The following is a 27,506-nucleotide window of genomic DNA, read 5'->3' as shown; positions in this document are numbered from 1 at the left end:
CGTTTGGTTGTGGAATGACTGCAATCCATTAGGAAAGCACAGCGCAGCTCAGCCCGGTCCACTAGTTTTGTCCTTATATAGGGCAGGCTAGCGGGGAGTCGTATAACACCCAAGTCAGACTAAGCCGAGGCAAAACATAAATTAAGACAGAGACGAGGGCCAGTTTTGTGAAAACAAAGGCTGTCTGCTCCAGTTCTGTCATAGGAAACAAAAAGAGAAAGAGAGCAAACAGGGTCAAAGTCATACTGTATACAATATGGATTGTGATTACAAGCAAGCACACTTTCAGATCCTTCTGTCGGTGCCGATTTTGGTGGCGAAGATGCTCCTTTTGATAACAGCGGCAGGAGAGGAGGGGTTTGCTGTGTGTTTGTGCGGCAGGTTGTTGTACTGCCATTCACCCTCCTCAGCCCAGAGATGCTTGTCTCCGCTGCTCTCCTCTCCTCTGACACTTAATCAATGCACTGGAAGTAGCCTTTCACACACAATCTAATTATATGGAAATGAAGGGAAACCAGGGGGCCCTATGCTAAGTGTGGCAGCACACACATGCATTGATGTGCACGAAGGCGACAGACAGACGAGAGGGAAGGTTGGAAGCAAATGGGCATCACGTTAAGTGGGAGTCATATCAACATTAAGGCTGTAACCGTAGAAGGAAAAGAGATATATTTTTCATTTTTGAACAATTTACTAGTATTTTACAGATGTTCTATGTTGTGGTAAATTAGAGATAATAATATTAAAAATCATGAAAAAAAAAGGAATTTACACGTTAGAAAGTAAAAGGTAAAAAAGGTAAATAATGTAAACATTTTAAAATCGGTATTTTTACAAATGGTAATTTTTTCCTTTACATATTTGACCGCAAAATTATGTTGTTTTTTTTTTTTAACTGTTATTGCTAATGAGCAAAAATATTATTTTACAAATAATTACTATTTTGTTAAATTATATCTAGAAATATCTAGAAAAAATGTAGACAGAAGTGTTAATTTACATGTTCACCATAAAATAAACTCGTTTTTATTTAAATTAGCAAACATACCATTATTTTACAGGTATTTGCCTTATTAAGAATTGAAAAATTGTGAATAATTCTTTATTTCTTTAGAAATATTTTCTCTGTTTTTATGAAATTATAGATATCTAGCAAAATCACAGAAAACTCCAGTAATTTAATATATTCAATGTATTTTTTATTAAATATATTAATTTGTAGAGTGATAAAAAATAAAAATACAGGTCACAATTATGAAAAAAGAATTATGAAGTCGACATAAAACACATCTGTATTTTTAAAAATGTCAACTGCAAAAAAGACTATTTTACAGATATTTGCAGCTGTCCGAAAGAAAAAAATATATAGTTTGTTATATTTTAATATTATATACATCACTATATAACGTTAGGATTGAAAAGAGTAATTTTAAAAAATCTTACATATTTTACCTGTTTGTTTAATTTTAGTTAAAATTAGATAAACTAATTTACATGTAGATTGTAAAAACAATAAATAAGTTGTCAGAATTCAATGTGTGACTGCTAAAGATATCATCATTTAACGTTATATGTCTTCATTTTTCACTGTTACTTACAGTTATAAATGCTACAGTATTCACTATTTTTTTTATCTGTTATTTCTGGCACCCTTGCTACCAGAATGTCACATTTGTTTCCACAGGATTCGTTTTTACAGTGCACCTCACACATAAGGCTACATATCATGAGTATTGTATTGTTACTGGTCCCTGTCGTGCTGTTTCTGTCCATTAATCAGTGTCTGACACGTGCATGGAGTTATAATCTTGTGCTTGAGTGTGTTTGTGTGTGAAGGTGATGCTTCGGAGTAGGGTCAGGGTTAACTCGGATAATAAATCAGCCTTGTTCAGCTATTAGAGCTCAGATGCTGCCCAGGCATTTGTCTGGGGAATCATCCATAAACGGTGACTGCTCAGCTCTGAATGCCTATTCATACCGTCGCAGCTCCCCGTCTTCCCTCTGCTCGTTCTGGGAGTCAGAGCAGCAGCATACATACTGTATTGTTGGAGGGATATCATGTCACGCTGCCAGGAGAAACTTGGTAGTTACTACTGCTTCCTTATTAGCAAAGAAGGAAAACAAACAGGCTTTATGTTCTTTTCACGCTCACAGAGAGATCTGACTCACAAAGATACATGTATTACATCTAAATTTTTAATTAAAGCTTGTATCTCATCCAAAGTTTGGGCATGCTAGCAGTAAGGTTTCGCTGTTGTAAAATCATTACTATTACTACTGATGCATATATATGTATGATATTATATATATATATATATATATATATATATATATATATATATATATATATATATATATATGTATAGATATATTACTGGTACTATCATAATTTTTCATGCTCAAGAGTGTTTCTTAAAGTTCATTCAAATTCTACAAATTAGGACTGTATTTAAAATTTAATGTGTGTTAACTAGGGTTTATTTATGGTAATAAAATGTTTAATTTCAGTCAACAATAATGATTATAATTTTTAAGTTCCTATTTTTAATCTAAACAAGTAGAATAAAAGGTTTAATTTCACCTAAGTACACAGGTAATGATTTTGCTGTAAACACAACTGTGGAAAACAAATGTAAATAATTCAATTGTTACACAAAAATTAAAATAAACAAAGATGAAGAATGATAGACACTTCAATGGACACATTAACCCTAAGAATCCCAAAACCTGGCAAGGTGGCAAGTGTGAAAGGCAAGATGTTTTGTAAAAAAATAACAAAATTACACTAGTAATGCGGTATTTGCTTGAAATTTTTTACAAAGTCAAAGCTTAAAATTGTAATATTTCATCAAAATCACTTTATTTTAGTGGTCTTATTTTAAAAAAATCCCAATAAAATTACTATTTTCAGTTTAAAAAAAAAAGTAAATTCTGTCTTTTCTGGTGAAACTGGGAAGCAATTAGTGACTGAGCTGCGAGTTATGTGACAAAAATCTTTTCGGTTGAACTGCAGGCAGTGTCTACACCAGAGCAGATAGAATTAAATGGAAGCAAATTAAAAATGTAAAATATTTATAGCATATAGAGCAACTATTTTTTCCCCAGTGTCAGTAATAATTGTTTGCACTTAGAAAAATGTGGCACATGTTGATTCCAGGTTTTTCCATTTGTGGTAACACGATAAACAAATTTTACTTTTTTTTTATTTTTAATGATTTCTGGCATTATAATTGCATCATACTGGACAGAAAACATGTTTGAGTTCTTTCTACTTCTAGCCATGGTTGTTCTGTTTCCATAAAGGTGCAGAACTTTATGTTGCAGTGAAAAATGAACCTACAGTGAGTAAAAAAAATGTGACGGGCTCAAAAAAACAGCCAAAAACTGCTTCAGAAGGGCAATATATTGTAATAAAACAAGAAGCACATCAACATGGCTTTTTCTGTGTGTGATGGAAACTGAAAGTAGTAACACACATCCAGAATGTGCTATTTGGACTTTAAATGGACCAGAAGTCGAATGTATAATGAATATAATGCTTCACTATCAAACAGGCTTTATGTTCTGTGGAAGAAGACTTACAGTTCGTGGTATTCAAATATATTCGCGAGCTACTAAATTAGTTCCACAAACAAATTAAATTGGTCGTCAGGACGTCAGCTGATTGCTGTTATGATAAAATTAATAATGTTTATCAAATAAGCAATAATGACTTGCTGTTCCATCTAGAAATATCTCCAAATCATCCAATTTCCACCCCCATCACTTAATTCTGCATGTCGTTATTAATAATTTGCAAGAAATATATTGTTTGCTCGAACCACACTTGGTAATAAACTGAAAAAAATCAGCATCTGTCAGTGCAAATTTGAAGCCATCAGTGACTCAGTGGTGACCAAATGTCATATGACGAAAATTCAGGCAGTTTTTGGTTTAATTGCAGGCAGTGTAACACAGAGCAGATAGAAAACAGGTATAGACACAAATTCAGCATTTAGGTAGGAAAATATCTATAGTATGTAGAGTCACCAAAACAGAAAGTGTCACTGGATTTTCAACTCTGATAGTCCTTGAACTACTCATCTGTGAGGCGCCATTTCGTCAAAAAACCTAAAGCTTAAAATCGTGATATTTCATCAAACTCACTCCATTCAAAAAAAGTTTGCTCTGACCAAAATCTGTAAAAAAATTAAAATTTAATTAAAAATTCTCCTTTTTTTTCTGTGCAAATTTGAAGCTATCAGTGACTCAGTTGCAACCAAATGTGATGAAAATTCTGACACTTCAGCTTAATTGCAGGCTGTGTAACAGAGCAGATAAGAGACAAGTATAGAAGCAAATTCAAAATGCAAGTTGGAAAATATCTAAAGTATGTAGTCCCCAAAACAGAAGAGTCACTAGATTTTCAACTCAGTGACGGTCCATGAAATACTGCATATTAAGCTACACAGACTTTAATGTATTTGTAAAGTTGAGCATCATATTTGCAACATCTGTAATCTGTAGAATACTTTCAGAGACTGTCACACATGAATAAATTTCAGACTTTTTTTTGTTTTTATAGTTTCAGACAACATCACTGGACGCTGCCTCGGCGTCGTTTCAGTGTGCTGATGTCAGAATATGTAAAAAGATGGAAGACAGGAAGGATGGTGATTGAGTCGAGTAATCTGACAGCTGTCAGTTGAACCTATTTCAGCTCAGATACAAACACACAAACACACACATGTCAATTAGGGGCCGTGGTGAGCTGAGCAGTAGTGAGCTGATTGGGTCACATGTTTCCTCCCTGCAGCCACTGTCAGCTACAGACCGACAACACAGCCGACATCACCTGACACACAAACAAAGACACACGCAGCGTACAGTCAGGAGAGGGACAGAAATAAACAAAGCACAGGTGCAAAGCCTTTCAACACACTTACAGACTCACACATGTGCAATTACACACACACAGACACACACACACACTTGAACAGAAACCGGCGGAGCTGCAGCACTTTGTACAATAATAAAAGTTGAGTTTACGACAGCAGCTCAACAAGGCACAACAGTCCTGTGAGGAAACCGCTGACATGTCGCGACAACATGCTAACACGGTGATAAGCAGGTATACTGTTCGCCGTGTTTGCCAACATTTGCTAATTAGCGCCAAACACAAATGGAAGCTGACAGGAACGCCAAGAGTTTGGCAAGTAAACAAACAAGTCTGGTCTGATGGTGGCACCAGATTAACCCTCTGAACCCCAAAACACATCGGTGGAGTTGAAAGGCAAGTTGTCCTTTAAAAAAATGCCAAAAGTACACCATTTATCAGAGCCAGAAACTTAAAAAAGACAAAAACAGGAGGAAATGTTGCATTTTCAACTTTTCAGAGAAATTTTACCAAAGGTAACCTTAATATCATGATATTTTACCAAAATGACTTTATTTTATGTCATCTTTTTTAAAGAGAAAAATAAAGTCTTCAACCAGATTCTGTAAAAATTCTGCACATAACTGTACAACCGTGAAGCCATCAGTGACTAAGGTGTGACCAACAGTGACATGACAAAAATTCAGGGACTTTTCGACTGAACTGCAGGCAGTGTTTACACAGAGCAGCAACACAAGTATATAAACCACACACAAAGAACTAAATTTAACCTCATACAATAAAAATTTCACATTCTGAAATGAAAGATGTTGCCTTTTTTTTTTTTTTTTTTTTTAAAATACCCAAATTCTCAAATTCATCAGAGCCAGAAAGAATAGGAAAACAAAGAAACATTAGATTTTGGGTTTTCAGACAGTTCATGAAACTGCTCATCTGTGACTTTTGAGCTCATTAAAATCCCTTTATTCAACATGTTTTATTTTTTAAAATCACTCCAAAACAAACTGTCTGTGCAAGATTTTGTAAAAATAAATAAATAAATTATTTTAGTGCTGCTCAGCACAGTCAAGAAGCTATTAATGACTCAAGTGCAAACAACATTCATGTGACAAAAATTCTGAGAGTTTTCAGCTGAACTGCAGGCAGTGTTTGCATAGAACAGCAACACAACTAAGCAAAACTCACACAAAGAAATAAATTACAGATACATTTACCCACATGTATAAAAAAAATGAGAACAAAGGAATGATCTCCCCTTGTTGGACATTAGGTCTCTGAATCCCAAAACCTGCTGGTAGGTTTGAAAGGCTCACTGTCTTCAAAAAAAAACAAACAAAAAAGAAAAAAAATCACAAAATTAAGGGATTCATCAGAGCCAGAGAAGAAGACTATTCACCTGTTAAGGCTAACATCCTGATATTTCATTAAGTTAAAAACTAAACCGTTTGTACAAGAAGTAAGGAAACAAATAAAAATGTAAGTAGCGATATCTATAGTATTTAGATCCACTATTGTTTTTGAAGTCTCTGTAATACCTGTGGGCACTTTGAAAAATGTTGTACATGTTGATTCCACATCTATGGCATTTTTATGACATTTTAAGGGAAACAAACTGTACTAAACACATAGTCTAGTCATTGCTGTGTTGTTTCCATAGAGGTGTTGGACTATATTGCAGTGAAAATGAGCTAACAGTGAGTAAAAATGTGACAGAAAGTACCCAAAGTCCATATGTGCCCTCCTTTCACAATTATAAATGTTTGTTAGGGTTTCATTTATAAAACTATCCTTTCAATTGGTGTTTTTTATTCAGTCTAAAGCAAAGTTGTGGATGAACTTAAGAACAGACCAACCAGGCTATTCATAGAACCGTGCTGCTGTGGTCTGGCTCAAAAGTTACAGAAGTTCAGAGTCAATAATGAGGCGAGAAAAACATTCTGAAAGTCCAACACTGGACAGCATTTCTTAAATTTCACAGCCTCGTCATCTGTCGTTCGTGTGTCCAGAGTCATGAGTGGAACAAGAAGTCTGCAAGTTTAAGGCCTCTCCACGTGAATAATCAAGAGACTTTGCATCACGGACAGGGCACTGCATCTTAGAGGTGGAATATCATTAAAACCGAGCTGCAATTTGAGGAGCGAATGCGGCGAAAGATTGAGCGAGAGCAGCACAGTTTGCGTCCAGCAGTGACGGACGCTGGACCACATCATTAGAACAACACAGATCAGAGACGGCGAGGACAAAAGAGACGAAAGGAGCGACACAGGAAGAATTAAGAGGACATGGGCAGCAGAACGGAAGGGTTGTGATAACAATACAACAAAAGACTTTAAGAGAGAACAAGTGATGCACGCAGACAAAGTGATAAACTGTGTGTGTGTGTGTGTGTGTGTGTGTGTGTGCGTTCATTATAAAAGTGTTCTGATTGTTTTGGCGTCCTATCAGGTGGCATCAAACCGGCGTGCGATCTGGAGGGGGAACTACAAAGTGGATCCTGGGGCCCGCAGAAAGAAGCCTTTTTGATCGCGCTAATTAAAAGCCATTTTGTTTAAAACAAACAGACACAAGTCTAATTGGCTCTTTTCCATAAGAAAGGGGAGGATGTTGAAAGTGGAAGAACGCATGGAGGAGGGAGGAAAGTGTGTGTGTGTGTGTGTGTGTGTGTGTGTGTGTGTGTGTGTGTGTGAGGTAGATGCTGGATCAGAGGGAAGCTGTGCTCAGTCTGGCACCGAAACACACATGTAAACACACTTTATATTACTGTGACCCACTATTAGGGATTCCATTAACAGTCTACAGTAAAAGAGAGAGTCTGTGAGGAGATAACAGGTGGAGGAAACACACAAAACCTCGCACAACAATTCAAAGAAGAACTGTTGTTATGTCGAGCATATGGTGGAGTTAAACGGACACTAACAGTGCTATTATTCTCTCTTTCTACAAGAGACAATCGAGTTTAAGTCTTAAAGCTGTTCTTCTACTTCAAAAGCTGAGGGGCAGCCGACTGGCTTTTAATAGCTTTTCATTTCTGTTTTTTCACTCTGTAGGCGTGAAGAGACAGAAAAGAGGCACAAATTGGAGACAACAGCGAAAGCTCTCACGGATTGAACTCTGACAATTTCTCATGTTTCATTTTTAATGTGAAATCATCTGTCACCTTACGGAACAGGACTTTATTTCGCTGTGCGCTCAATCCACCCAGATGCAGTTATTTTATCTTTTAAATGAAGTGCACGGCTCTCCCGCCATTGCGTCGCCCGAAATAACAGTCAGGATCGAAGGAGACGTCGTCTACAAGAATTACTCAGCTGGTGTGGCTGTGATTATAGACACATGGGTGCAGGTTGTTGCTTTCTTTAGGGGAGATTTACACTAGTAGTCAATGATTTAACCCTTGGAACCCAAACATTTTTCTAGAATCACCAATCTACACCATTTACCACCAACTTTCTTGAACTAATCAACAATGACTTGCTGTTCCATCTTGAAATGTATTCAAATCTAAGTTTAAAATTGTCAAATTCCATCAAAATCACTTTATTTTGAATATTACATTTTAAGATTTATAAGAAATATATTGTTTGCTTGAACCAAAATATGTAAAAAAAAAAAAAATAAAATCTGCGTTTTTCAGTGCAAATATGAAACTATCAGTGACTCACTTGTGGCCAAAAGTCCTGTAATGAAAATTCAAGGATTTTTTCAGCTGAACAGCAGGCAGTTTAACACAGAGCAGATAGGAGACAAGTCTAGAAACAAATTCAAAATGTGAGTAGGAAAATATCTATAGTATGTGGAGTCACCAAAACAGAAAGGGTCATTGGATTTTCAACTCTGCGATGGTCCTTTAACTACTCCTCTGTGAGACACCATTCCATCAAAGAAGATAACAGTTTGCTCTGTTAAAAAAAAGAAAAAAGAAAAATGCATATTTCAGCGTGAATGTGAAGCTATTAGTAACTCAGTTATGGCTAAATGTCATGAAACAAAAATTCATCTGAACTGCAGGCAGTTCAGTTGTAACAGAGCGAATAGGAGACAAGTCTAGAAACAAATTCAAAAATTAGAATTATTGTACATATAGTATGCTATACTAGTATAACACTGTATAGTATAATATGCAATATAGTGTATTGTTTCCATGGAGGTGCAGGACTTCATATTGCAGTGAAAAATTAGCCCACAGTGAGCAAAAATATGACAGGAGCAAAAAAAAAATGTCCATCACCCACTTGAAGTTTAGAAGGTTAAAGCAATTGCTATTCAATTAAAGTTGTGCATTTTGCGAGATACAAAACACTGCTTTCATTCAGATATCTATTGAATTCACAGGCTTTGTATCCAGATAACTATATGCAGATCATGTGGTCACATAAATTCAGCTAAAATAAATCTGTGGACCATGCAGAATTGTGATTCTGACTGCAGATCTTGATTCTACCACAAAAGTTCATCATATGATCTTTTGGTGATTGCAAATGCCTAATTAAAACTTTAAAACATGTTGAATGGAGAGCTGCACACTTACCTAATGAACAAAACAATTCTAAAACCAAAGAGTCTGCCGTTTTTTTACATGAAGGTAGATTGGAATGCTTCACCAACCCCTGAATGAGTCTCTTTTTTGTCTAGCTCTGTTTGTTTTGCAGTTGTTTAGTGCAGTCGTAAAACTGAGCTGGAGAAAAAATTGATTGTTTTACTTAACTAAGACAAAATCTTCACATTTGCATTTCATTTTTCCTCCACTGAATGCGTGAAGATATTATAAATTCTGAAACAGAAATTCAGCAGGCAAAGATGAGTTGTTAAATGCAACAAAGTCAATATTATTACATATGAAAATAAATCAGAACTTCTGTTTTTCTTGACATCCCAGTGCATCAACTCCTCGAGGAGCAATCGCATTAATACACACTCTGAACACATGAGCACATGCAGACACACACACCTGAGGCTGAACACACAACAGATTGTCTCCCTCCATGTCTGAGTCATCAAATCATGGCCTGCAGCTCCTCTGGTTCAATTCACTCTCTTGCGCTGAAAACTGACTCAACTTAACCGAGCAGGACTCGACTGGCTGGTGAAGTCTGGAAAACGCAGGACTCGGTTTAACCAACCAAACGACAAGATGTGATCCAGTTTAACCGTGCTGTAAGAGATGTGTATCACACTGATGCTACAGTCAATATTAGAGTTTCGGGAGTGTGTGTATAAATGTGGGCGCTGGGAGGAAGAAGGTTGTGAGAGTAAAGTGATGGATTCCTGCTTCCTTTGCATACATGCATGAACAACACAAGTGGCACCCAAAGGCTGTTTGAGCCCTGAGAGCTGGAGGGGATTTACCTCCAGCCTAAACGTGCTCTATCACTGCCAAACAAATTCTCCTGCAGATATGAACACACACAACAAAAACACACACTGCTGCAGCCATTGCACATCAAGCGTGTGTGTGGGAACCTTGCAGAAAGTCAAACACCTTCATATTTTCACAGCTTTTTCGGTACACCTCCGAGTTTCTACCAACCATAAAACACATTAAGGTTGGATTTTCACCATATGGGACCTTTAGCATCACCAAATCCTCTTCCTTTGTATCTACTTTGCAGTAACATCCAGAATGCAGCAGTAGAACCACCTGCGATAGTCACCTAGACACACACTGTCATACGTATACTGTACGCAAACACAAAATGGCCCACTTAACATCACAAAAGCAAGCTACTGACAAAAACACGCAACACACGTGTCGTCTTTTCCTCACGCACGGCCCACAAAAAAGGAGAAGAGAAAAAAAAAAATCACAATCTTCCGCGATTGTGTTTACAACTACAACAGAGAAGCAGGGCTGTTTGAATGGCAGAGGCAACGGGGGCCAATTTTAACAACGCACACAACACACTACATTAGAGCGGCGCTTTCCCCCGTCTTGCCGCAACACAAACATTCACTTATCTATATGATAATAGGAGGGCGCAGAGCTCAACGTGACAACAAGGGAGAGAAACACTGCACAATGTGGCTCGACGCCTGCAGACAGACTGATCTGAGATGTAATCTGCTCCGAAGAGAATAAAAGAAGAAGAAGGAGATACGCGTCTTCATACGCGAACACAATTTGGAGTTGGATGGATTGACAATGAAGCCGTCAACAAAAAAGCGGAGACAACAGCCTATTGTTAGCGAGGGGTATCTCTGGAAGAGATATTGATGCTGCAAAAAGGGGATGAAAAACATGGAACAGTGTGATACAGGAAGTACTGACAGCTTTTTACAATTGCAGCTGGTTGAATGTAAGTGGAGTGTGATTGTAGACTTGACATACTTTGGATGAATTACGATGCTTTCTCTCTGACGTTCAATGCATGTTCGAAGAAATGCTTCCGACTCGATGTGAAGCAAAGAAAACAAAAAAAAAGTGGGGAAATGATGTAAAAAAAGTGGGTGTTTGTACCTGCTGCGTGTGGGTTGTTGTGTTTTTATACGTTCAGACCTGAATGTGTCTATTGAAGCTGAAGAGAATAGTTCATCTTTCTGCTGCCTTTTTTTTTTTTTTTTAAAGTAAGATAAGGTCAATCGATAAGTACACAGCTGGTGCTAAGACATGTTTAGCTTCGCATAGAGAGTGTAGGCAGGAGGAAACATGTCGTCTGGTACTGTGGGAAGGGGAGAACACTTCTAAAAACACCTGAAGATTAAAGAACACATGATATTTTGTTAAATGTTTGCTGTATTTAGCTTCTCAAATGCCCAGATTTGATGCTTATTGTTGGGTTTTCAACTATTACTCAAAAAAACAAGCAATTTGAATCCATCTCTTGGGTTTATGGGAATTTTACGAGGCATTTTTTGCTCATTTCTAACATTTTAAACACAAAAACAATGAAGCGATTCATTGAGAAGATGATCAACAGAGCAACCAAGAATGAAAGTTGTAATCTGAAGAGAAAGAACAACCCAAAACCTCAACACAATGACTGTATTTGTAGATTAAGGTGCTGCTTAAGTGCATATAATGTTGGTTTTTAAGATGATCATTATGTCAAAATAAGCATTTGTAGAGCACATAGCTGTCCTTCAAATGCTCCTGTTAAATACATAGAGCTCATAGGAATAGCCACATTGCAGCGAGTGTGAAGTGAAATAAGGCAGATTAACTCAAACACATGAAGCTACAACATTTTTTGCTGCGTGATACAAATAAAAACTTGCATTGTTCTTATTGTCCATCACTAATCAAATCAAGAAAACCATTCAGAGTGCAGTACTCCGCCAAGGCTGCTCAGTTGTTATATGATTTCTATCGGATAAGTCCCGATAAGTTCGCCACGTTCCTTGGTGGAGTAAAAAAGTCTGTCTGATAAAAAATATTTTGCTCTGAGTCAAGTGTTCTAGGATACACTGAATTGATTTGACACAAAGACACAAAGTTTGTTGACATGCAACCGCCACGTGTGAAAAGCAAATTGGATTAAACTAAAGCATTATAATACTGTCAGCTGTGTTACTCCTTTATCATAAAATGAACCAACTTGACTGCATTATAAACACGTGGAAATAATACAAGTTGTACACAACTGCAATTAAAGCTACATTCTAAAAATAACCGGGACAGCAACTTCGTTTTAGTCATTAGAAGTTCCTTCAGCAAACTTTTCTCTAAGTTGAGCACTTTAAGGTTCCTCCAGGAAACACTTTAAGCAAGCAGGATTCTTTGAACATCCCCAGAGTTACTTGAGGCTCCGCTAATTTTAAGAGAGTACACTGCAAAAAAAAAAAATTTACAAAAAAAAAAATTGAAAATCTAGCAGCAAGCATTTCAGAAGAAAATATGTCAGAAAAAAGTGGAATACTGTAACTGTCAAAATGGTGAAAATAACAGCAATTATCTGTAAAATCATTAATTTTTTTTGCGGATTTCAATATAGGTTTTTTTGATGTAGACATCACTCGGTGTCGGCCAGTTTTGTTTTCCCGTTAACATGGTAATTAATACCTTTTTGCTATGACTTTACTAGACAGTATGTGTAATTTATTACACTTTTTTTTTAAATGCAAATATCTGTAAAAATAACAGCACTCAAACATTGCAAAAGAATAACGTACTGTTTGTAAACATATTTTTTAAGGGGACAATATTTATAGTTTTAGCCTGTCTTTTGTGTGTGTGTGTGTGTGTGTGTGTGTCAGTTTTTTTGCAGTCAACATACAAATTAATACTTTTTTCTGTGATTTTACTGTATTATCTCGAATTTAACAAAACAGAAAAATAAGTTTATTATAGTTTTTTTTAAAGTACACTATTTTCACCCCTTAATATACATAACTCTTTAAAAGGCAAATATCTGTATTTTTGCGAGTTGAAATGCAGTTTTAAAAATAGTGTAATTTTGCAGTCAAACTCAAGACTATTTTTATGTTTGGGACAACGGATGGAAATTAGCACTTGTGCTAAATCCGGCTTATTTACTGCAACCTTGTGTAAACTGATGAGATTCTATGTTCATTAATGTGCATTGTTCTGTCCAAATAAATAAATAAAAATTGTAAAAAAATACAGATTTTATGTGGCTATTATGTACAGTTTTGAACAGTTTCTTTTTTAATGGCTAATGCAAATACTTGATTTTAATAGTTATTACATGTAATTTACCAAAATAGGACAAATCCAAATTTCTAAATTCTTATTATACTTTCTTTGTTTTCAAAAAACTGCAAAAAACCTGCTTAAAAATCTGTAAAAATAACTTCAAAATAAAAGCAAGTTTCTGTATTTTTTATCATTTATATGCTTTTTTAAAACGTGTTATTTTGCAGTCAAGCGAATTGCTATTTGTAAAAATACATACTTTTGATGTGGTTCTTATGTACACTTTTGGTCAGGTTCTTCTCTATGGCTAACATGTAAATGAATACCTGATTTTTATAGTCATTATGAGTAACTTAACAAAACAGGGAACAATAATTTCATCTAAAATAACAGTTAAAGGTGTTGGCAACTTCTTTTTTTGAAGTTTTTTACTACTACTATTAGAATTATTATCAGGCATATGGGTTCTGTAAAGTATCTTGAGACAATCTGAATTACAACTGGCCTTATACAAATAAAATTGAAATTGAAACTATTATAATACCTGCACATAGTCTGATTTTAACACTGAAAAGCTTAGACACATTTTGCTAAAAAGCCCGTTTTAGAGGTGTTGCAGGGATATTTGAAATTGAACCGACTGTTTTAGTTCAATGCTCTCATGTCCAAACTCCAGCTCACTTTTTAAAGCAGATCTATGCTCATCTACAAAGTTCTCCAAATATTGACCTTTCTCCCTCCAGCCAGCGGCCTTTGCTCCAGAGGACAATGAACAATCAGGGAAAAAAAACGGAAAAAGAAAGGAGAGAGAAAGAAGTGAAGTGAAATCACAAAGGAATTACACTTTCTCTTGGCTCATATGATCTATTATTAATCCAAATTTTTTTTTGTGCACGGACCTTTAAATTTTTGGGGGGGAGAAAAATCACATTGAGCAAATTAATGAGGTAAACGTAATGATCTGAGATGATCAAAGGATATCAGCGTTGGGCAAAGTATAGCCACCAATTAGTAAAACAAGCGCAGGAAAAAGGGACTAAAATATGCACCAACGCGCCTGATGAAAAGACAGGGTCAGAGAGAGAATGGACTAATTTCACAAATGAAACGCCGAGACAAGGCCTGCATGTGTGTGTGTTCCAGCAGGATGGGGGAGTGTATGCGGGTCATGTTTAGATTCCCCCTGGGTCTCCGAGCAGCGAGAGGCAGCGAGGTCCCATAAGAGCAGCAGCAGAGGAGCTAGCTTCACTTTGATAACAATAATAAGGTATTTCTTCCTCTCTCTCCTCGTCTCAGTTTTTTTATTTTTTATCCTGCTTTGGCACAATGAGCACCGCCGCTCTCGTTTGATCCATGAAAGATGCTTGTTATGTTTTTTTGAAGAGTTTGATGCACAAAGGAACAGGAGGGGGGGGGAAATAGTAAAAGTTTGGAAAATAGGCGGCCTCTGTCCGACTTGGACTTGGGTTCATTAGGAAGGCCTCGAGGGGTGCTCTTCTTTTTGTCGGTTCTTGTTTTGAGTTTGTTTTTTGGGATCTTTTTCGGATGACAGCTACTTGACCCACTGATTGAGTAAAATGTTACATAGCAGGGGTATTTCTGCAGGATTTACTTTGCTGTTGCGAGCAGCACAGACTCTTAAAAAAGTCCAACAATGACAGAAGAAGTTGGAATAATTGTTTGCCAGAATCACAAACGTGTGGTTGACCTTTACTGTGCAGGTTTTACAATAGTGTTGGAAACAGGATGAGCCTATAAATAGTCATTCATTCATCCACCTTCATTCACTTAACAATGGATTTATTTATAGGACACTAACTACTGAGTTGTGTTCTCCAGAGCAGCTGAAGCATTGTTTGGTCAAATGTGATATATTACTGAAAGTCTGTAAAGTTAAACACTTTTGATCACTTATAACAACTGGTATATTTGATATTCTGGTTAATTTAGTCACAAAAAATATGGTGATGTTTGAATTTTGCATTTATAAGCACATAAACACTTAGTGAATGGCTTAAAATATATAATTTAGTTGTTAAAAGATTTGAACTGCAAATATTAATCAGTAATCTGACATTCGATTCATCGCTTTGAGTACTTTTTTAAGCGAAAAGGTTTTTTTTTAAAAATCGATTTTCTTTACTTTTCTATGACTGCAAACTGAACATCTGAATTAGAAGAAAAGTAATGATACAATATAAGTGGTTAGGCATCGTGTTGACAGCTTATTTCACTTATTCTAAGTCTTCTAACACATAAAAAATGCCATATGGACACAATAGCAAGGTTAAAAACGTGATTTTCACCTTAAAACTAAAGATGTAGTTCATAGGTTTGAAGCAGATTTGCAGGTTAAACACACCATAATTTCTCTGGACTCCATTTAGTTTCCACTCAGAGTGCAGCAAAATACACCAGTTTTGTACTGAATGTAACTGTCAGACATTCAAGTCATGAAACTTACTTTTAAGGGAAATAGTATACTAACGGCACCATCATTGTTTCTTTTGACATGCCGACATAATTACATCAGAGCTCTCCATAAGATTTCTGATCCTATAATATGTGGTTTAGACTGATTAGCTCAAAATTTCATGTACATTTTATGAACATTAGTATCCACTTGAAAACACTGTGATCATGATGACAAAGAATAGGGATGCAAATTTTAGACAGCTTTTAACCCTTTAACGCTGATCATCGCAAATTTGCATCATATCGCTTGCATTCAGACTGCAGCCGAGACAGCATATGCATTCCCAAAATGTTGGTTTGTGCATATTCAATACATACCTAGGAACCTTTTGCAAGCACTGGTGTCTCGTAGGACCATTCAGAGTGGGACCTATATGGTTATATATCTGTTATTATTAATATATATATCTATATGTCTATGTGCCATAGACAAATTAGCAATCTCCATTTAATTTACCATCAGCTTGAAAGCAAAAACACAAATAATTAACTTTTTATGCAATTGTAAATAAATTCACGCATCAAGGGGTTAAAGCTGGTAGTTGTCAGTGTTATCAATCAATAATCAATTAATTCTTAACAACAAAAGCACTCAGAGAGCACAGTCACCGCATAGGCTGCTCAGTTGTTGTATGATTTCTGACGGATAAGTCCTGATAAGTCCACAGCAGAGGATTTGTAGTAGGATCACAATCATGTGATCGTCAACAGGCAGCTGACGCAGCATTCATTTGTTGTCATAGTTACAGTGATGCCATGCCGCTATCTCACAATGATACAGAAATCTTTAACAAATCCATGGATCCAGACTATAAGGCACATCACTGCCAAAATCTAATCATGTGATCCTTGTGTCAATTCTGACCTTCCCTGAAAATTTCATCCAAATCCGTTAGTCCATTTTTGAGTAATGTTGCGCTCAGATAAACAGACTAACAGATGGACAAACGTACGACGATCGTCATAACTCCTCGGCGTTCCTTGGCGGAGTAACAATAATTAAGTAGTGCAGACGTCATTAAATATGCTGTACACGTGACATAAGTCGTTAAAGTACTTTGATTGCATTAGCCACTTAGCTATAGGAAATCTTCCGAATGGAATATTCGAGTGGGAAGCCCATTAACCACCACAGAAGTCTTTGTCATGGTGCCCCTTTACTAGTGAAACCCCCATAATGCTCTCCATTGCCTATAGTCCGACGACCACCTCCTCAGCTCACTGCAGTGTTAAACACATCAAACAAGCTGCATTTTTACATCTTATCAAACAGGAAGAGGCTCCACCTGGTGGCAAATCCAGGTACTACAGCTGATCTACAACACATTTTCTGCCTTATCGGTTAATATATTTTTAATTTGCTAAATTAATAGCAGCGCTGATTGTATAGATAAGGGACATCCTCATACATGGGCTACTGTGGAAAACACAGATGGCAGCAACTCCATGCCTGTGACTGAAGCCTTACCAAGTCCAATGTATTTCCAGATACACCAAATATTTATGGGCTGCTTAAGTGAATAAATGAACAAACTCTCTGTGTTACATTGCGCTTTTTCCAGTTGAAGATGACTAGAAGGTGAGTGGATTAACAACATTTCTCATAATTTGAGTCAAGTGAGTGATAGTTTTGATATTTTAACAATTATTTTTTGCAGAGTATTATTTATAATTTAAAAATAAATATAAAGGTGAGAAAAAATGCGAGATTAAAAAAGAAATACTTAAGATTACAATGACTACAATTGATGCTCCAAGGCCACAAGTGAGAGACAAATTGAACTCAAACTGGCTTCTGGCATTACATTGTTAATTTAACCTTTAGAACAGTGGAAAACACACAAATACCGAAAGCTACAAGTGCCATCTAGTAAAGATTAAAGCCTGTACTAAGCTCATGGAGACTTCTGTATTATATCACACTTTAAATACAAGTTTCCTGCCTCAGTCTTTTCTTCTACTACTTGTTCTCACCAGCGTCCTTTCATCCCGCAACATACACAGCAGATCATCTATTTTTTAAGGAGATTTGCCATCTTTTAAAGTCAAATATTGTAATAGCTCACTTACTAAAAGCCTCCGTGGGGAACAAAAGCACACAGCACATTTCTCAATTTAATAACAATGGATCATTTCGTGCCGACAAAACAGTGGAGACGCAGGATGAGGCTGGGGAGAGAAGAAGATAAGAGGAAGGGGGAAAGTTAACGGCTTCTTCCGATGAATTTTAATCCTGACCTTGAAATAAAGAGACCGGGGGGTGTGGATGTGGAGGGGGTTGTATTTTGGTTTCATCCTAATTTTTTATTCTTGGTTTATGCATTTTCCTAAGCCTTTGTGTGTCTGTGTGTTGGACGGAGATGATGTTAGGACAAGCCACTTAAGCCCATTACTCTAATAATTCATACATCTTGGCAGCGCACTGCTCAGTCTTATCCAAAGTCTGCAGAGAGACGCAGAGAAGAAACAGACAGATCATAAGATAGACGATAGTGAGGAAAACAAAATGTGGATATAAACTAACAAGCGAGAGAAAGAAAAGTAGACTCAATGTACAAAATTTGCATTTAAGTGTGTACTTAAATTTTTATGAGGTTGATTAACCCTTCAAACTTCGAGCAGTTTCTGGGCATTTTTGACTCCTGTCACATTTTTACTCACTGTGAGCTCATTTTTCACTGCAATCTAAAGTCCTGTACCTCTATAGAAATAGAACAACCATGACTACAAGTAGAGAGAAACAGAAGTCACTGAATTTTTGTCTTATGACTGTTGGGTGCAGCTGAGTGAGCTGTCTTGTTACAGAAACAGCTTATTTATTGGTGAATTTTAAAATGAAACATGTAGAATGATGCAATTTTGATCAAATACAACAGTTTTTAACTTAGATATTGCTGTTTTTCCCATAAGAACAGAAAGTCACACATGATTACTTCAAGAACTGCCGCAAAGTCTAAAATCCAATGATTTTTCCTAGTTTCACAGTTTCTAGCTCTGATGAATGGTTTAATTTTGGTGATTCTGTTTAAAAACCAATATGCTTTTCAAATCTGTGGACACTTTTTGGAGTTCAAAATTGTATTTCAATGAGCTCTGTGGAAACACAGCCTGCAGTTCAGCCAAAAAGTGTATGTTTTATTACTATAAATGAGACACATAGAATAAAGTAATTTTGAGGAAATATCCCAGTTTTTCACTTAGATTGTTTGCTGTTTTTTTCCAGTGAAACTGAAAGTCACACATGATTAGTTGAAGGACCACTGTAAAGTTGAAAATCTGACAATTTTTCCTAATTTTACATTGTCTAATGCAGATAAAATGTGCATCTATATGTGATTTTTTTTTTTTTTTTAAATAACATGATTTCAAATGTGCTGACATCTTTTGGAGTTTAGAAACTCTATTTTAGTGTGGCAACCATTAATTGCTTTTTATAGCCAAACCAAACATTACAAGTCAGTGAATTTTTGTCATGCAACTGTTTGTTGTAGCTGAGTAACTAATAGTTTAACGACTGCAACAAAAACTGCAGAATTTTTCGTAATTTTTTACAGAATCTGGAGCAAGCAGTTTATTTGTGGTAACATTTTAAATCAGATGTAGAACCAAGTGATTTTGAAGAAATATCCTAACGTTTACATTAGATCTGTTTGTTTCTCCTGACAAAACTGAAAATCACACGATTAGTTCAAGGACTGCTGGAAAGTTGAAAATCAATGATGATTCTTTCTCCTTTTAGGGTTTCTAGCTGTGATAAATGATGTAATCTTGGTGACTTTTTAAAAAAAGACGTCTTTCAAATCTGCTGACAGCTTTTGTGGATCAAGAATATATTTATTGCACAGTTTCTACAATTAAACCAAACGCTACTAAAATTTGCACCATACTGGAGGACTGCTCCTGCTTCCACTGAGCTGCTTTATGTCATTACTCCATAAGTAAGTCACACAAACACACTTTGATGGAGTGCGAAGGGAGGGATATGCTCTAGCAAGCCGCCACATGTTGGGAGATTTGTTTACAGCTTCCCGTCTTGTACGAGATCAACACCCCGTTCAGGCAGTGACACTCTGACGTGCAGCTCTCTCACCTGAGCCCTCCGCTAATATATGTGTGTTCAGACGTGCACGTGTACAAGCACACCTCATCAGTCGCATTGGGAAAATACCTCTCAGAGACTGACAGATGTCTCTCTCCGTCTGACTCTTACCTGTGTCTAACAATGTGTCTCGCTCTGTGGGCCTCGGGACACACAACCAAATAAACCCTGCATGTTTGTGTGTGTGTGTGTGTGTATGTGTGTGTGTGTGTGTGTGTGTGTGTGTGTGTGTGTGTGTGTGTGTGTGTGTGTGTGTGTGTGTGTGTGTGTGTGTGTGTGTGTGTGTGTGTCTACACAGCGTACAGTACATGTCTGTGTTTTCATCACTGTCGAAAACGGAGCGGAAACCAATCCCTGATGCTACGGACCGATAACAATATCCAGCACTCCCACAATAACAAACGGGGGGCAGCAGCAACTGATACTGTACGACTGTAAATAGCAGACGTACTTCACATTCAGTGCAGACGCTGCATCGCTCAGCAGCGGCTGCAATTGGTTCTTCAAATAAAGCGAGCGCAGAGTGCAAAGCGAATCCTGAATGTAGAATAGCTTGCAGAAGAATGGTCTAATAATAAAAATCCACAGCCATGAGCGCAATATGTCAGAAATAAGAATAAAGTCACTTTATCTGTCCCATTTGTCATGTGGCATAAAAAACAGGAGTTAGATCGCTCTAATGGAGAAAAATGATTTTACCTCAGTGTTCTGTGGGTCACCTCGGCCCCCACTAATGGCCTAAGACAATACTGTTCAATAAAACAAATGGTCCGGCAGTTTGTTTTAGCGCTGAAAAAGCAGATCACAGTGGCGCAGGGGCGAAGCCTCTAAACCAACAGGACGGAGGTTTTACGGTGGAGTCTCTTCAGGCTTTAACAGCTTCGACTTTTTACGGCAGCAGTCTCCTCCGATTCCTTAAATCATCAATGAACAAGGAGAAGAAAAGTTTTGCTCTAAACTCTTAATGAACTGGCACAAAGCTGGAAGAAGTTCCTGCAACCAAAGACGCGCACACACACACACACACACACACACACACACACACACACACACACACACACACACACACACACACACACACACACACACACACACACACACACACACACACACACACACACACACACACACACACACACACACACACACACACACACACACACACACACACACACACGCAGCACTCAAGCCATAAAGGCAGCCATTAGCTGGCAGGACGCCGAGGCATGTAAGGCTTGTTAGAAGGGAAAAGGAGGATTTACACACGGACAAAGGGTGTGAACTGGACTAGTGGCTCATTATAAGGTCATGTAGTGTTGCGTGGTGTTTCAGGATGGAGGCAACATGTGTGGAGAAAATTTGCCTTTTCGTGTCCCCTATAGACTGAATTCTGATATAAAGACTCCCATATTTTTGTTACATAGTTGGAGAAACACTATTAATCTGATTTTAACCCTTTGCTTCTTGCTCCTGTTAGAGTTTTACCCACTGTGCGCTCATTTTTCCTGCAATATAAACTTCTGCACCTCTATGGAAACAGAACAACCATGACTAGAAGGAGAGAGAACTCAATTTTTTTTTAGTGCAGAGCAAAGAAATTATAATCCTACAAAGAAAGACATGAAAGTTTCATTTCTTTTATTAATTACAGTTACAATTACAGTCTAACGGTTGGCAAATTTGAGTGATGTTGACGAAATACTCAAATTCTGAGCGTAGATTTGGCTATTTTTTCTGACAAACAATAAAAAGGTGACTTTACAAGCTATTGATCGTTTACTACTTAAATTTTTAACATGTTTCTATAGCTGTTTAGCCAAAAAGTTGCTGAATTTTTGTCACACAACAGTTGATTACACCTACCCTCACTAATGGCTTCACAGTTGTTTTTGTTTTTTTACAGAATTTGGTTACTGTAAACTGTTTATTTTTGGCTAAAACATGCTTTTCAAACATGCCAGCAGGTTTTGGGGTTTAGAGGGTTAATATGTTTTACTCTTAGATAAAAGACAACTGCAGATGAAGCACTGACTTTTGAATGTTGATTGTAATTTGCAGTCTTTTACTGCTAAAATATTATGGAGAATACGATTAATTAATCTGCCAGTTAGTCAGTCCAGTTAAACACCATTTTGAGATAATCTGCGATACTCTATTACCAGCTCATGCGGCTTGTAGACAAAGCATTACTGCAGACCTGAAATAGCACATTAAGTCTACAATGAGTCTACAGTTAGAAAGGAGCTTTGATGAAGAGGTTATTGAGCAAAAGACCACGGGAAAGTTGGAAACTGATGATGATTCTTTCTACTTTCATAGTTCCTAGTTTGTATAAATAGTTTGATTTTAGGAAAACATATGTTACAATTCAAAATTAGTGAAGATTTAGTGTTATTAGATGAGCTAAGATAATATCTATATATAAAATCTATAACTGGCATAATGCAATTAATGCAACGTCAGATGTTATTGGGTAAAAGAAGATTCTGCTATCTGCTGATAAATGCTGATGTTAAATTCACTAAAACTTCAGGTATTGCTGTTCATTTTTTCAGCAATTGCCAACATTTACCGAGCTGATTTTTTAAATTTAAAATAAGTGCACTACAGATAAAGTGTAGATTAACGTAAAAAAGAGCAAATTAAAATCAGTGTGATGTCAGTATTATATGAAAAAATCCACCATTCAACCACTTCTCTGAGGCTGTACTCGCTGGTTCTTGGAGCTACATGCTAATTTCAACATGCTAAAAAGCTCACAACACCAACGCTAACATGTTGTTAGCACCCAAGTTTCACCACATAGCTTCAAAGTAAGTTTACCATCATACCATCACATGTTAGCACCTAAACATTTACATACAAATGTCTGGAAAACTTCTTAAAACCCCATTCAGTTGTTGTATTTATGATACATATTTTCATTTCTATCAGATACTCTGCTCTAAAATACAAGTTACAACCCAAACAGCAACACCAGGGGAAAGTCTGAGCAGCACCAAAGTCATGCAAAGTCTAACAAAGAGACCAACATTGCCGACCCAACACACCTAAAAAAGAAATACTTCAGTCCTTTTCATTGCCCAACAGAAAAACTGGTGCAGCAGAACTCCAAAAACTGACCAAAATTCAACAATCATATAACTGAAACAAAGAAGAAAAACAACTTTGAATTAGGGTTAGCACTGAAGCTGTAATGAAACCAACTTTAAAGGTATTTGTGGACTTTACAGTCGATATATGTTTACTGAAGTCACATGTCCTGGGTGCTCATTAAAAGTAGTAATAATCAAGTTTTTGGATTTAAATTAAGTGACCACAATCCGAACAGCTGAAGTTTTAACTGAGGTCAAAGTTGAGGAAACCAAACATTACTACCTGGGCGTCAAACTTAAAACACAGCTTATGTCTTGAAAAAAAGACTATTTTTTCCTGCTACTCGTCATTCTGTCGGGCTACTACAAGTATCAGAGTTTATTAGAGCTCATCAAAGCAACAACTGTACAATAAAATCCAGATTAAAGAGCTGCTTTTTGCAGTGGACACACAATTTAGACGGACATGACAGCACACTGACAGATCCAACTGTACTTTATCATTTGCAAATATAGAATTAAAGACAATTTACAGTCCTTTAAAAAAGTTTTGCATTAGCTAATAGATGCCAGAGATGCAGATTTAAACTCACTGTGGAAACATGAATGAATGCAACAGACCAAATCTAAGTCTGTGTAAATATTAAAGCATTCATGTCATGTCTCACAGAGAACTCCCTCTTTACTACCACTCCATCCACTCTCTCTCTTACTCCTGCTTTTCAAGAGGCAGGGTGATGATTGGCGGAAAAAATGCCTCCCTCAATCCAATCCCTAATCCCCACCAGGCTTTAAAACATATGAATGGAGGAGGACCGGTGGCGGCGGCGGCAACGGCGACTCTCTCAGAGTGTAATTTTCTGTGTGCTGCAGCAGCAACGGTGGCAGAAGCAGCGGAGCGAAGGAGGATAAAGCAGAAAAAAAAGCGCTCAGCCGCGACTGTTCTGAGCGCTCAGTGGCTTCAGAGAGCCAAGTCAACCCGGCCAGCGTGCCCTCGTTGCCATCGCTGCCACAACTTGTGCACGGCGGGAGCCATTTCTATCTCTGTAATGACTTACCGGATGCTGCTGGAGTCGGTCTTTACTGTGACTCTGGCTGGTTTCTCCCAGGAAGGAAAAAAAAAAAAAAGAAGGCAGGGAGGTGATGGAGGTCGGGGAGGCTGCTGCTGCTGCTGCCGTTCCTGCTGCTGCCGCTGCTGCTGCTGCTGCTGGTGATGGTGGTTTGGGTGCTCACATTGATTTGTGTCACTTCTCCGTCTCCCTCGCGCCACTCCACCTCTTTCCTGCTCTCTCTCCTCACTTCACTTCACATTACACACACATGCATGCACACACCAAAAGATTTGGGAAAATTACACAAAGCTCAGGCACCAAAGGGGAGGAGACGTCAATTTGTTGCCTCTCCACAAACAGGCAACCGAGCCAGAACAGTACAACAAATCTGGATCTGGAGTCCCCCACCAAAAAACACTTGACAACTTCTAACGCACGATGCGACAAAAGGGCTACACCGACGTAAATCTCGCACATTTTCTTAATGATGCATCACAATGAGGAGAATTCAGCAGCAGGCGAGGAATTAACCATTAACAGGATTGGGAACATGGAGGATGCCCTGCAGCGAGATGCAGCTGCGGACTGTCAAGAGGAATAACTTTTAATGTGTCAGCATCGCAAGTTGTTATGCATGTCAGCGCCACACAAAGCTTTATTATCCTTTTAACAAGAGCTGCGGGAGCAAGCCAAGTTTCTGCTGGCTGCAGTGATCGGCTCCACTGAGCAAGTTAGCAACTAGTTTCCTTGTAGTTGGCGGTCTTATGGCTGCACTGCTCAAAAGGAGATAATGTGCAAAGCGAAACTGTCAAAGTTAGAAGCTGAATCACAGAGAGAGCTTTGTAGGGTTTTTCAGTTGGACTCTCAGCTTAAAACTTTATAATTTCGGTTCTTTCTCAACACTATCAACCATCAGTGGTGTTTTACTGGAACTCATATCCCAGTAAAATCTCAAGTTTGAGTTTAAACAAGCTCAGCTATACTTGGCAGTGGATTCACTTAAACTTGTACTTACTGGATGTAGAGATGTGCAGGTATAGGTGTGCCATTAGTGTCCAATTTCACACTGTTTTCTCCTCTCCTTCTGCTATCTACGTGTTACAGTTTTCAAAATCCCCTTCGCTGCAATAACCAAAAACAACCTCCAAGCTACGAACTACTACACAAAAAAAATCAAGTTTTGCATCATGCATATGACAGACCTGCTGTTTTATAAATAAAATGGCCTTTTTATTGATAGTGTTTGCCTCCCTGCGTCAAAAACTACTTCCCTGTCACAGTTTTGAAGGGGCACCATTGCTGCATCCCTGACTTAGCTTCAGAACAGATGACTGCTACTGGTTTATGAGTGTCTTCTTTCCTCCTTTAGCAAAATAATAATGGGATGAAGCAAAACTAGACTGATACAAATGGAAAATTTATTTAATATTCCACAGTGTCCAAGCGACACAATTTAACCAAAAATAAAAGTTAAGGCACAATGTTTTGCGGTTCCGGTCCATACATGCAGCATCCCACATCCATAGACAATACTGGACAAGACCACAGAATGCATGTAAAAGATGTTACCCATTGGTTTGGGAACTGCAACTTTAAAGAGTTGAGTTTAGCTTCTGGCCATCACCATGGTGCTCTATTGCAACCAAATATAACAGGCAAGCTGTAGATCTAACTGCAGAACTTGTATATCATATAACTTACTCTAAATGGGACCATAATTTATAAAATAAACACCACGCTGCATTCAAAAGGTCTTGAAACTAGAGATTGAGACCATAAACTCATTGGAAAAAGGTAAGAAGTCAGTGTATTTTCTCATAGACTTTTATACACTTACAATACTTTGCAAATATATAGGCAACGTTTACCTTTTACATGCGCTCTATGAGCAGGACAGACTTCATTCTGCTGTGTTACTGGTTGAGAAGAAAGATCTTTTGAAATTAACTCAGTCTACTCATTTACCTCTTTGCCAAAAATTAAAAATACAGAACATTTTGATGCTTAAAAAATTTTATTAAGTCAGTTTGGACATGACAGGCACTCTTAAACTATTAAAATTATGTATTTATATATAAATACGTTGTTCTAAATAGTTGTCTTGAGTCAATAATTGTATGAATTATTAGGATTTGGTTTTTTCTTCTACATGCAGGCTGTGACTTTTAATACATGTTGAGAATGTTCAGTATCAATTAAGAAATAAATACTTTCATAAAGATTAATATCTCTGCATATTTCCCTTTACCAGCAGTGGTTTCAACAGCAGGAAGACAGCGGCAGTAATAGAGGACCATGTACATAAAAATACACTGTACTTGCAGCAAATTTAAATGAAGCACAGCTGCAATTAACCGCAATTCCTTCAGGAGCAAAGTTGCAAGTTGTACTTTTACTAGTTCCCGTAATTAATTAAAGGCCTAAAATGGCTTTGGTTGAATTGTTTGCAGCGTTTGGAGCTAAAAAAAGTGGATGAAAATTACGTTTTAACTTAAACTGGGGGTGAGTTGTTTTAGAAATTAAAGGCGAATTGTGTTTGGCGCAGGAAACACTCACCTTTCTGTAGGTATGGCTGTAAAAACCGCTAATAACCCCCGTCCTGACTAATCTTCTCGTCACTCTGCAGGAAATACAGGTGTGTGTTTTGCGCCTTTCGCAGGGCCCGCCTCCTGCTTTCCAATTGGGCGTCACAAGTCGCATCTCGCTCACTGATTGGCTGGTGTAAAAACACATGGACTGTGCATGGAAGATGCATGCCTGATCGGAGATGGGACGTATTTACCTATTTAGAAGGCAAGAAATTACTGGTTTTTCTTTTATTACTATATATGCTTAAGTTAGTCTTCATTTTTTCATTTTTTTTTGTAAAATTTTATTGCAATTTCTGGCCAATTCTGTATTTGCTTATATCTTTGTTCAGCCTTAAGGATAAGATAAGATAAGATAAGATAAGAGATAAGATAAGATAAGATAAGATAAGATAAGATAATATAATATAAGATAAGATAAGATAAGATAAGATAAGATAAGATAAGTGATTTTACTGAGAACTCACCTGGGAAATTCACATGTTCTGTGTGCAACATCAGAACTACTAATTATTGCTAAAGCACCAGTAACTCAGAGAAAAAACAAACAAGATCGTCTGCTACACCCTCCCTATCTCTTCATTTTTAAGTATAGCTAGAAAGTATGTGTACATCATAGCCAACAAATAATAATCCACCCATAAATATTGCGCTCAAACCTTGAAATCAACTATACATGTACTGGAACTAACACGAATAGAGAAAAAGAAGTGAAGTCACGCAAAAAAACA

The 27,506-nt window shown here is 37.3% G+C and overlaps 1 protein-coding gene across 2 annotated transcripts in view; it reads right to left on the bottom strand.

Annotated features, from left to right (window-relative positions):
• sox5 (SRY-box transcription factor 5) overlaps window positions 1-24,365 on the bottom strand; it is a 297,848-nt gene extending 273,483 nt beyond the window's left edge. For both annotated transcript variants that reach the window (XM_055006506.1, XM_055006507.1), the window contains exon 1: window positions 24,194-24,365. The gene's annotated coding sequence lies outside the window, so the exon portion shown is untranslated. The remainder of the gene's footprint in view (window positions 1-24,193) is intronic.
• Between the last annotated feature and the right edge of the window lie 3,141 nt (window positions 24,366-27,506).

Source organism: Amphiprion ocellaris, chromosome 21 (assembly GCF_022539595.1).
Source record: "Amphiprion ocellaris isolate individual 3 ecotype Okinawa chromosome 21, ASM2253959v1, whole genome shotgun sequence".
In the NCBI taxonomy this organism is placed as follows: Eukaryota; Metazoa; Chordata; class Actinopteri; family Pomacentridae; genus Amphiprion; species Amphiprion ocellaris.
The sequence above is the reverse complement of the archived record's forward strand: the minus strand, read 5'-3'. Positions and strand labels throughout refer to the sequence as shown.